Below are 13317 nucleotides of genomic sequence, written 5' to 3' on the forward strand. Positions count from 1 at the left end.
CCCTCTGGAGCTTGCCCTCAACCCCAGGAATTCTCTCTTCCTAGTTTTAGCCACAAAACAGGGTAGCAAGGTCACAAACGAAAGAGAAGGCACGGCCGCGGTGCTGCGGGAAATGCTCTAGAAATCCAAAGGCTGCCCTGTCGGAGGCTCCAGAATGATCCGGGGCTGGGGGTGAGGGTGCTGCGGTCAGGAGCGGCCGCCGTTTCGTCTGTGCGTTGCCGTCCTCCGTTCTGGGAAACCACAGGGACTCAGCACCTGGATGTCGCCAAGGACCATCAAGCTCGCACGTCTGACCCCGGAGTTCATGACCCCCGGCCCCAAACCTGGCGCTCTCCGACTGTCCCCACTCACAGCCCACAGCCCTGCCCTCCACCTACTCACATGGGCGGGAGCCCAGAACCATGCCACGTTTACACCCCCTGTGCCTCTGGATCTGTCCGGGTGTCACCATCCCCACGACCACCCACCCCGCACCTTCCCAGCTGACAGCCCCTAAGGGGCCACCCGGCCCCGGCCCCGCTCATCCCCAGGAGTCTGTCCTCCACATGGTGGCCTCGTTGGCCCTTGTAAAGGTGTCGTTCTATGTGTCACCCACGCACCAAGGTCAGCGTCCTCCAACGAACCCAAGGTGCTCCCTGGACACGCCGATCCCTTCCGCGGCCTCGAGCCTGCAGGGGCTGCCCCACCTCCCTCCTCCCCATCCTCTCCCAGGGCCTCCGCACGCCCAGCGCCCTGACCCTCCGCTTGGTTAATGCTGCTTGGCCCTCAGATCGCGGCTCAAACGTCACTTCCTCAGAGAAGCCTCCTGGAATCCCCCAGAAGCCCTCATTTCCCACTCCGACAGCAAGCAAGCACAGTGCGCACCAGCTGGCAATTACACTGACTCGCTACTCATTCTATGAATTTGTTCCTATCTGTGCCTCCCTGCTGTTCAGTAAGTTCTGGAAGGGCGGGGACTGCGCTTCTTCTCATCATTTCATCATTTCCCCTGAGCCCCCCCCCGCCCCCGACAGTAAGCCTGACCCACAGAGATTAATAGGCAAGTGTCTTCCCCAAGGGTGACCACCAAAGCTTTGAAGCACTCCCCCCCCCAAAAAAACCCAACTTTGTTAAATCCAGTTGGAATTATCACTTGAAATTTCTGTCTTCATGAGACTCTTGGAAATCCTAATCTCCAATGACTCGATTTTATTGATAAGATTATTAATTACTTCTTCAACTTTGTTGATCAAGTTATGATTTTTGCTCCTTGTTAGCAAATAGTAAAACATAATCAAGGGCTTCCCTGGTGGCGCAGTGGTTGAGAATCTGCCTGCCAATGCAGGGGACACGGGTTCGAGCCCTGGTCTGGGAGGATCCCACATGCTGCGGAGCAACTGGGCCCATGAGCCACAACTACTGAGCCTGCGCGTCTGGAGCTTGTGCTCCGCAACAAGAGAGGCCGCGATAGTGAGAGGCACGTGCACCGCGATGAAGAGTGGCCCCCGCTCGCCACAACTAGAGAAAGCCCTCGCACAGAATCGAAGACCCAACACAGCCAAAAATAAAATTAATTAATTAATTAATTAATTAATTTTTAAAAATGTACGTTAAAAAAAATAATCAAGCCTTTTGATTCTTCATGCTTAATGATTAATGGCAGGTGACCATTTAGCAGAAAATGTTTCTTTCTTTACTACAAGTGCTCTTCGTTATGTTAAATGATCACATAATGGAAATGGCAGTAAAGAAGACACTCATTTGACACAATCATATAGGTTTCACGTCCAACATTGTAGTACAGTTTTGCAGACCCTGAAGTACATGTCAGCATGCACCTTATGGTTTTCAAAAATCATATTCCCTGGACTGCCCGCATGCATGCCAATCACCCTACATCACTTTCTAGCATCCTTGCTGTAACAGTCTATTGGAGACACATGATGAATGGAACAGAACAAGGGAAGTTTTTTTTTTTTTTTTTTTTGGAGTATGATTGCTTTACAATGTTGTGTTAGTTTCTGCTGTACGACAAAGTGAATCAGCTATATGTATACATATATCCCCTCCCTCTTGGACCTCCCTCCCATCCCCCGCCATCCCGCTGGAAATTTCTAATAAATGCCATAGTGAAAAAAATACCCATGCCTCGTGTTCTTAGTATCTCAGTATCCTGAGCAAAGATCTTTTCACTGCGGTTGGTTATCTTTTTGGTAGGTTGGACATTTATTTTTCGAGTTCTTTAGAAACGGAGCTGAAGTGCATGTCCCTAGATTTTCAGTTTGGATACATCTCATAAGCATCAGCAAAAACCTAACTGAAAGGAGTTGTATTTAAACACCCTGCCTGTCAATTTCGGATAAGAAGAGTGACAGCCCGAACTCCTGCTTGCTCGGGGCTCCACCAACGTCAGCTCAGCCAATCCCTCCCATGGCCCCCTGAGATGGCTGTCGTCTCACTGTGACATGAGGCGGGGTTTCTCAAACAAAGGGTAGACTTCACTGCCAGTGAAATATCGTTAGGAAACTTTGTCTTAATAGATCTGTAATGTCATGTGTGTGGAATTGGGTTTCTTCTCTTATATTTAGAACCGTGTCCGTACTTTTGGAGACATTGTGAATTTTTGCCTGAATGGCCAAACAGTTCCTCTTAAGAAAAGAAGACACCAGTGTAGCTGGCCCACACCAAGCCGACATTCTTAGGCTTCTGACTAAGAGCATCCCACAGGGATTCATCAGAATGTTCCCGAAATAACCAGCATCTGAACGTGGCACCAAATAGTACAGACTTTTTTTTAAAACGGAGGCCTATTTTTTTTCCTTTTTATTTTTAAAAAAATTGTATTGAAGTATAGTTGATTTACAATGTTGTGTTTAATCTCTGCTGCACAGCAAAGTGACTCAGTTATACCTATATATATTCTTTTTCATATTCTTTTCCATTATGGTTTCTCACAGGATATAGTTCCCTGTGCTCTACAGTAGGACCTTGTTGTTTATCCATTCTATATATAATAGTTGGCATCTGCTGACCCCAAACTCCCAATCCTTCCCTCCTCCACCCCTCCTCCCCCTTGGCAACCACAAATCTGTTCTCTATGTCTGTGAATCTGTTGCTGTTTCGTAGATATGTTCACTTGTGTCATATTTTAGACTCCACATATAAGTGATGTCATATGGTATTTGTCTTTCTCTTTCTGACTTACTTCACTTAGTATGATCATCGCTAGGTCCATCCATGTTGCGGCAAATGGCATTATTTCGTTTCTTTTTATGGCTGAGTCGTATTCCATTGCATATAGGTACCACATCTTCTTTATCCATTCATCTGTCCGTGGACAATCAGGTTGTTTCCATGTCTTGGCTATTGTGAATAGTGCTGCTATAAACATTGGGGTGCATGCATCTTTTCAAATTATAGTTTTGTCCAGATATATGCCCAGGAGTGGGATTGCTGGATCATATGGCAACTCTATTTTTAGCTTCTTGAGGAACCTCCATACTGTTTTTTTCCCCTTTTTAATTGCAGATGCAACAAAAAATTATGGTTTTACTGGCTCCCATCTGACTGTTTGTCAGCCGTGGCTCAGCTTTCCCGCTCTGGCTGTAATTACCCTCACCCCACCCCCCATCTGCCTTCAAGGGGGTCAAAGCCTAAACAGTCTAACCGACTAGTCACCAGCCGCAGGCAGACTTCTGACTCTCCAGGGCTTACCGTCGCCTCCAGCTTGCTGTGCAAATCTACTACTACTACTACTACTATTACTACTACTACTACTACCACTACTACTACTACTACTACTACTACTACCACTACTACTACTACTACTACTACTACTACCACCACTACTACTACTACTACTACCACTACTACTACTACTACCACTACTACCACTACTACCACTACTACTACCACTACTACTACCACTACTACTACTACTACTACTACTACTACCACTACTACTACTACCACTACTACTACTACTACTACTACTACTACTACTACTACCACTACTACTACTACCACTACTACTACTACCACTACTACTACTACCACTACCACTACTACTACTACTACTACTACTACTACTACTACTACTACCACTACTACTACTACTACTACTACTACTACCACTACTACTACCACTACTACTACTACTACTGTCAAAACTCCTACTGGGAGCCACTCCATCCCGGGCTCAGCCCTGGCTCCGGTGACTCACAGCCCAGAAGAGCGTCTTTTTCCTCAACTTGGGAACAACGCAAGTTTTACAGCCCTGAGCTGCCATTCGGCAATTGATTTCAAACCAATAACAGAAACATGGCTAAACTCCCCCAGACATGATTTATTTTATTGTTAATGAGGCAAGTGGAAGAGATTTCATAATGTAATTGTTTCTGTCCAAAACCTTCCTTGTGTCAGATAATTGAGGGTATTCCTGTTCTGCTTGTGGTAAAGATCAAGAAGAGGTGATTATAGCCTTTTGTCTAATAGCCTTTCACTTCTTAAACCCACGAACTAACTTCTTAACCTGCCCTAGTCCTTCGGCCTTTTCTCTTCATGTTTTCTCCTCTCGGACTTCCCCATGAACCTTCAAAGGTTTCAATTTTCTTTTTTTATTGAAGTATAGTTTATTTACAATGTCTTAATTACTGCTGCACAGCAAAATGACTCAGTTATACATATATACACATTCTTTTTTTTTGTGGCTGTGTTGGGTCTTCGTTGCTGCACACGGGCTTTCTCTAGTTGTGGTGAGCGGGGGCTACTCTTCATTGCGGTGTGCGGGCTTCTCATTGCAGTGGCTTCTCTTGTTGCGGAGCACGGGCTCTAGGTGCGTGGGCTTCAGTAGTTGTGGTGCACGGGCTCTAGGCACGTGGGCTTCAGTAGTTGTGGTGCACGGGCTCTAGAGCATGTGGGCTTCAGTAGTTGTGGTGCACGGGCTCTAGAGCATGTGGGCTTCAGTAGTTGTGGCGTGTGGGCTCAGTAGTTGTGGCTCACGGGCTCTAGAGCGCAGGCTCGGTAGTTGTGGCATGTGGGCTTCGTTGTTCCGCGGCATGTGGGATCTTCCCGGACCAGGGATTGAACCCGTGTCTCCTGCATTAGCCGACGGATTCTTAACCTCTGCGCCATCAGGGGAACCCTAGAATAGGTTTTTATTCTTCATATTCATTTAGCGTGTTTTTGCAAATGAGTGTTTAACAGTACATCAGAATGCAGGTAGAAATGTCTTCTGAAATACTTTTATTTGCTGATCCATTATCACAATTTATATTTAAAATGTTGTAATTGCAATTTTATTTTGTTTTAATTATTTCTATCTATCTGTGTTCAAGTCTGCTTTCTGTGTGGGCCTCACTGGTATTTACTTTCACCTCACGTAGATTTTCAGGAAAAATATGAATTATATTTTTAAAGAATCTTTTATTAAACCATACTTTACTAACAAGTTTATGTTTCAGTTTTTGGTGCGTTTATGTTTAATTTTAGAGCGTGTGTTTATCAGTCTTGTAGCAAATACTTTGCCAATAAGAGAATTCTCTGGAGCCAGATTAGAATGCCTGGTGAGTTAGAATGCTTTGTACTTTTCCGATAATGCACAGATCACTTTATGGAAATTTTTAAACTTACATTCAAAAAGATATGTCACTTTATAACTATGTACTAGTCTATTCTGAAAAGGGTAAAGAATAAGTCAAGTTTCAGAATTTGATTAATTAGAGTTTACCAAAGCTGAGGAAAGAAAGACCGAGATGAATCCCTAGAAAAAATGACAAATTCATCTTTAAAAAAAAAAAATGGACTCTTTATATTCTGAATTTCCTGGTAATGAGGGTTTTTTTTTTAAATTAATTAATTAATTTATTTATTTATTTATTTATTTATTTTTGGCTGTGTTGGGTCTTCGTTTCTGTGCGAGGGCTTTCTCTAGTTGCGGCGAGCGGGGGCCACTCTTCAACGCGGTGCGAGGGCCTCTCACTGTCGCAGCCTCTCCTGTTGCGGAGCTCAAGCTCCAGACGCGCAGGCTCAGTAGTTGTGGCTCACGGGCCTAGTTGCTCCGCGGCATGTGGGATCTTCCCAGACCAGGGCTCGAACCCGTGTCCCCTGCATTAGCAGGCAGATTCTCAACCACTACGCCACCAGGGAAGCCCGAGGTTTTTTTTTTAATGGTGGTTTTCATTTTTTTGGCACCTGGCCCATGATTTGATGCTGAATAGTTTAGCATAGAAAAATGTATGGTTTCCATAGCAACTACGATTTCTTTCTCTCAATTCCTACCTCTGACCAAGGCAATCTGCAGTTGCTTGCAGTGTTGGGGGCGCTTCATTCTCCCTGCAGCTTTGAGTGGCCAGGGAGAGCCCCTGGCAGTTAGTAGGGACCATCCAGTCCGAGCTTCCCTTGTCAATGCACGGAAGGGAATAGGAAGCCAGCACGGGGGTGGAGGGGTGAGGAGGAAGGGGGCCCACGGAGCCCACCCCCAATCATCGTCAAGGTAGAGACCGTCCTGGAAGTGTGGGCCCACTGGGGCTGTAGGTTAAGATATTTTAAACCACTGCTTTAACACATGCCACAGCGCCCTACAAATAGCTGGGGCTTGTTGGAAACAGAATGTATATTTATTCGAGACAGTTGACATTCCTTTAAACATCTTTGCTACTAAATTACCTTTTAATAAGTAATGCAAATATTATGGCGGTGGCTTGCAAAGCCTTTTGTTTGGTTTTGCACATTGAAGAGGTAAAATCTTGCCTCAGATAAACCGGATTGTTTTCGCGTTTCTACTGATTTCCTTTTCGGTAGCTACGCAAGCTGTCTGTTATGCACTGTGGTTTGTGTAAATGTCTCCTCTCTGAGACAAATGGCTCTGGAATTGTGGTTGCTGTGACAACTGGACAAAACCAAGAAGACAGTTGGACGAAAGTAACTGAGGTTGGTTGTCCTCAGGGAACATTGGTAGCAAGACAGGAAACGTACACCTTGGGAGGTGTCATATGCTTAACTATAACACGAATCTTCTTACCAGCTTGAAGAAAAGTAAATGGGATAGTTGTTTTTTTTTAATTAAATAAGATTTTATTGAATGAATGAAAGAATGATCTTCAGCACTTCAAGTTTTAGATATGATGGAGAGGTTGAAAAGCATTTCTGATTTATGTTATGCGATCTTAAAATACAAAAATGATCATATGAATTTGAGTTAATAAAATATCAAATTTTTGCTTTACATCTTACACCAATATGGAACAACGCCAACAGAAGAGAGAAAGACAAAAGGTTATATAATTTAATATTTTCTCCATTAAATTCATAATGGTGATTTATTTTAAATGCCATACCTTTCTTAAATTTAATTTTTATTTTATATTGGAGTCTAGTTGATTTATAATGTTGTGTTAGTTTCAGGTGTCCAGCTAAGTGATTCAGTTATACACATACATATATCCATTCTTTTTTCAGAGTCTTTCCCCATATAGGTTATTATAGAATATTGAGTAGAGTTCCCTGTGCTCTACAGTAGGTCCCTGTTGATTATCTATTTGATAGATAGTAGTATGTATATGTTAATACCAGACTCCTAAAAAAAATGGGTAGTTTCTTATGTAATAGTTACAAAAGCATCTCCAGGAGAGCTTATAGAAGCCTTTGGCATGAAAGGCAGGGATCTCTCCTTGAACTCTAACCCTAGGGTGTATTGTGGCTCTCAGGGAACTGATAGCCCAATCTTGCTGTCTCCTCCGGGCTCCAGCCTGCCAATATTTACCTGGCTAAGGTGCACCTGGCTCCCAGCCCACGTACGCACTTCTGCCCCTACTGCTCGCTATTGACTTGTATGCAGATATTAGCTGGTTGCAGAAGAAATTATTTCCACAGAAAGTGAAAGTATTTAAAGTTGATCCCAAAATGGGACACTTAAAAAAAATCATTCACCTGTTTTCAATGTGTAGTTAATATAAATGTTAACATTAGTTTACTTAATTTAGATGTTAATTTTAAATTATTAGTTAAGACTAATTTACTGGTATTGGTTCATAAATTATAAAAATGCAGGACACAAATAATGATGTTGATAATGGGGGAAACTGTAGGGGTGCAGGGGGACGGGAGTATATGAGAATTCTGTACTTTCTGTGTAATTTTTCTGTAAACCCAAAACTGCTCTAAAAAAATGAAGTCTATTAATTTTGTTAAAAGATGTACATATATGTATGTACATATAAAATAAGATAGGTATGTATATATGTGTATGTGTGTGTATATATGTATGTAAGTACATATGTCTATATGTGTGTTGTATGTGTGCATTTGTGTGTGTATGTATGTGTGCATTTGTGTGTATGTGTGTGTACTTGGCATTGGTGGGAGATCAAAACGGTTCAGCTGCCTTGGAGAACTGTCTGCCAGTATCTTTTAAAGTTAAGCGTACATCTCCCCCTCAGTTTAGCAATCCCACTCCTAGGTATTTACCCAAGAGAAATAAAATCATATGACGGGGGTGTCTCAGGTGAGTGCTCCCACCGGGGCTGGGAGATGAGGTGTGAGAAGTGGCGGATGCTCGACTGCCTTGTCCTCCCTGTTTTCGTTCTCTTCCGCATTTTTACTTTGTGGACGTGGAGCACATATTGTAGGCCAGTCCTGGAAGGTCCCGGTGTTCTTTCTTTGATAACTTTCCAATCTCTCCATTTCTCTCTCCTCCTTTTTTGGAATTCCTGTGAGTTGGACGTTGGCCCTTTCCTGCTGATCTACTCTAATTTTTCGTTCCATCTCTTTGCCTTTTGTTGAAATCTCTGGTAGACCTCCTTGGCTTTTCAATTTTTAGTTTTACGATTGTGTGTTAATTTCTAAGAGTTCTTTCTGGTTCTCTGGTAATCTTTCTCCCTACCACCCCATCTTGTCCTAACTTCATAGGTGCAAACATCTTGTTCCCCTGAGATTATGTGCAGGTCTCTTGTTTTAAGTTTCCCGCAGTTTTCTCTGGACTCGCTCTGTTTCTTCTGAGTTTCCCTTTTCTGATTATTTTCTGCCTCTCACACTGGAGGCGTTCCTCAAATCTCTGCCAGACTTGCAGGTTCTTTGGGTGTGGGTAGGGCTACCGTCACCAGTCCCTTGCCCAGAGACCCCCGAATGCCATGTGTAGAACGTGGGGTCATCTGTGTGATGGGCAGTGGGTGTGGTGGGCATGTCTGGGTGACAGTGCCCTGGGGAGGGGGTCTGGTGCAGCTGAGTGGGGAGACCCTGGTTCAGGTTCACACACGTGCACACACACAGGGTAAAGAAAAGTGCTTTAGACCTTAGGAGGGAATGCAGTTTCAGAATAAAGTTTTATAAAAGTTAATTAATTTTGCCATGTATTCTGCAGTCACGCCTTTGATCTTTTCCCTGCTTCCCTCTAGACAGGTCTTGTATTTCAGCCACATTCTTTAATAATAAATATTGACTTTTCTCTCTGCAAATCAAAAAGGAGCCTTTAAAAATGCACCGTTTGTTTAAGCTTTACATTACAAATGAAATGAGTAGCCATAAAGCAGAGGTGTGTTTGAGAATAATCGAAGGATGACATTGATGGAAGTCACCTTCATCTGAGTTCTCTCCAGCTTTACAACTGCCAGTGCCTCTCTAGGTAAGCTCGTGGGAACCTCGCGTGACCAGTGTCCCAGGACCAGCAGGTGGGATTTCACTCCAATCACCTTCCAGAACTTCGGATCAGGAGTCCGAACAGGAGTCGGTTACTGAAAGCATGAAAACCCTGATTTCTGCAGAATGATTTTATTCGTTGCGTGTACAACTTGGACCTACTGTTGTCTGATAACTTTCAAACGTGATGTTATTTCAGAAAGTGAATATGTTTTGTTGACCTTTAGAATTAATAGCGAAAAATAAAAAATTATGATAACCTCATCACTGATCATGAATGGAAGTAATTGATCAGGCAGGGAGGGCTTTGGCATTTTAAGAGACTGTAAGTAAACTTTGAATAATCTATCTCACCTTTTATTCTCAGGATGGCCTAAAGGATCACTGCAATAAATACAATGCCTCTTGTTTTGGTAGAAATGGGAATTTTGTGTCTATATAAAAATAGTTGACAGAAGGTGCAGTGGAGGAGAGACCTTTGCTGTTTGGAGGAACAATCCCCCCAAATAGGCACTTAGATTATGATGGATAACTAGCCCAATTTACAGCATGTTTACATTATCTAATTTTATCAATTTTGCTGATGACTCTGAGCTAACATTCCCTTTAAGTTCAGAGCTCCTTAACTTCCACTCTCTCAAAACGAAAAAACTCCACAACACAGGTAATAACAGACTCTGAATATCTCATTTGCTTTCTTCCTCAACACACATCATTCCCAAATAATAATACCCGCAGCATGATTATCGGGAAAGGTCTAAGATTTTTCTCTCTTTCTCATCGTTCTTTTTGTCCTCGGGTATTTTCCCCAGGAGTGACTTTCAAATTTCCATGTTTCAAAGTCACTTGAGATAGCTCCCCTCTGGTCAGTCAGGCCTCCAAAAGGATATACACATGGTTTGTCGTATTTTATTTTTGACCTTTAGGGATTGCTTTTTAAAAGTTAATTTGTTTTGTAAGTAAGTGAAATATTTGCATGGTTCCAAAGTGAAACCTTTAAAACAAGGCACGTCCAAAGGCGGTGGGTTTCCACCCCAGGTCTTCCTGCTCTCCACCCCCCCTCCCCCATAGGTATCCTTCAACGATACTTATGGATTATTCTCCTATTGCTTATTTTAAAAATATAGATAGATAGATATAGATAGATGATAGATAGTTGACAGTTGATAGATTATGATAGATAGATGATAAATAGTTGAATGATTGCTGATTGATAGGTGGATTATGCTAGATAGGTACATAGATAGTTGATAACTAGTTGACAGATTATGATAGCTGATAGATTATGATGGGTAGATGACAGATAAATAATTGAACGGTAGTTGATTGATAGATGGGTTATGGTGATAGATGGGTGGCTGGCTGCCTTCCCATCCCCCACCTGTCCTGGACAAACTGTAATGTACGCTTTGCGCTTCCCTCCCCCTTGCTCTGTCCACAGAGATCTCTGTGATCACCCCAGCACCACCCCTAGGGACCGACCTCCTCCCTCTTCCCGATTGCCTGCTTCTCCTCCATGTGGAGGAGTGACAGTAATTCACCCAGGGCCCCATCACTGGGGATTTGGGTTGCTTCCAATGTTTTGCTTTTACAAATTGTATAATATTTTAACAGAAATGTATTTTCAATGGGAAAATACACCAGATGGAATTAACAGCAGAAGTTTTCAGTGCATCACTGAAAGCCCATGAAAACAGCCCAGACAGGAAGAAAAAAACACAATCGTGCTGACGCTGGCACAGGCCATGCAGACACGATCCTGGGGACACGTTTGTCTGTTTAATTCCCACAATCCTGAGAAGTTGGGATCCTCAGTTCCACCCTCCTCCTTCTACAGAGGGAGAAACTGAGGCAAGAGAGCTCGGTCACCCGCTGGGAGGTGGCGAGGCAGGGCTGGACACCACGGGCAGCCCGAGCACCACCATGCTGCCCGCTGTAGCCCCGTCTGATGGACCCAGGGGGCCAGAGCCAGGCCACGGCCACCCTTGCCTACACGGCGCCCGGCACAAAGCTGTGCACCCCGAGGATCTGCCGAGTGACCGGCAGACCGTTTGACTGGGAGCCTGATTCCCCAGCGGCCGCCGTTGCAATTCCCACGCTCGGCCCGCAGGTGGCAGAAGTCCACCTTGCCGAGACGCTCCCTTGAGAACTTGGCAAAGCCACCTGGGTGTGTGTGAGACGTACCCAAGGAGAATTCCTTTCCAAATAGACATCTTGGGGAAGAAAGTCTTGGCTGGTGAGGGCTGATCTGGAGCAGCCAGAGAAGGCTGCTGCAGGCGATGTGCATGCAGGACCCGGGCCCTGGGGTGGGCGTGGCTCAGGGACGGGGTGGGGGGGGGGACGGGGGTGGGGAGGCAGGGGTTAGCCTCCTCCTGGCTGTGAACATCTGTGTACAAGTTTTGTTCAAATTCCTGTTTTCAGTTCTTTGGGGGTATATTCCTAGGAGGGAAATTGCTAGATTATATGGTAATTCTTTGCTTAACTTTTTGAGGACCTGCCAGACTGTTTTCCCATAAATACTTTTCAAGTTGTTTGATTCTAACTTAACAAACAAAACTTCCGGGCATTTCTTTGGGCCTAGGCACGCTGAGATGCTAAAGGTACGTGTGGGGAGGAGGTCTGGGGACTTCCTGACCTAGGGAGCCCGTGCTATACCACCCAGGCCCTGGGGGCTCTGGAGGCCAGCAAAGCAGGACTCATCCTGAGTCACCGAACTCACCAAGGGTGAGTGTCAGCAGAGAGATGACAAAGCCCCCAGCCTCCCGCGTGACTCCGAGGGGCTGCCGTCCAGGTAGAGTGGGTCAGTGCTGTTGTAGACAGGAAGGGGAGGTGGTGACACTGAACAGAAAGAGATGAAGGCAGGTGAGGCCCACCGAGGATTAGGACCAGAGCGTCCCAGGACCAGGAGCCACACAGGCAGAGGGGCTGGGGAAAAAAGGCCAGTGGCTGCGACAGACAGGGATGGTGATCAGTGATGAACCAGGACAGTTGGGCGGGGCCGCGTCAGACAGGGGCCTCTGCCAGGGGAGGGAGGGAGGCTGCCCTGTCCCCACGGGGCCCAGAGTGGAGGAACCAGGTATTAATCAGCAACCCCCCAGTAAGCACGATGATACACCCAGCCACATGCCCCATGAGCTTGTAACAGAAGTATGTGACCGGGAAAACAGAGAGATGCGCTGAGTGGGAATAAACCAGGCTTCAGCTGAACTTCCCAGACAGACAGGACAGCTTGTGCAAAGGCCCTGGGGAGCCTGAGTCGGAGGACCTGGGAGAAGCAGGGTGGGGGAGGGCCGCCCAAGGACAAGAGCCGCGGAGAGCAGAAGATGAAGCTGGAAAGGCAGGCCCATTTCCGAACTAAAACAGTGAGGTGGGTTTTGTGTTTTCAAAGCATCAGCTGCAGTGTGAAGACTGGAGCGGGGCTGTAATGACCCCGCTGGGAAATGAGCAAATGGCCCAGGGGCTGGCTTGGGAAGAGAAGTTCCCTCAGGAGGCTCTCAGGAGGGAAGAGCTAGTGTCTTGGTGATCAGACCGTGCAGACATTTCTCCCGGGGATGGGTACAGACTGAAATCTACATGCTAATTGTCAAAATTGGTGAAAATTATAAATCAAGCTAACAAAATGTTAAATAAAATGTATTCTGTCCTTCTGCTTTGACAAACACACCTTCACAACACCTTGGAGGGCCGGAGTCCAGCTGGGAAATC

The sequence above is a fragment of the Balaenoptera borealis genome (assembly GCF_965194805.1).
Source record: "Balaenoptera borealis genome assembly, chromosome: 5".
Taxonomy (NCBI): domain Eukaryota; kingdom Metazoa; phylum Chordata; class Mammalia; order Artiodactyla; family Balaenopteridae; genus Balaenoptera; species Balaenoptera borealis.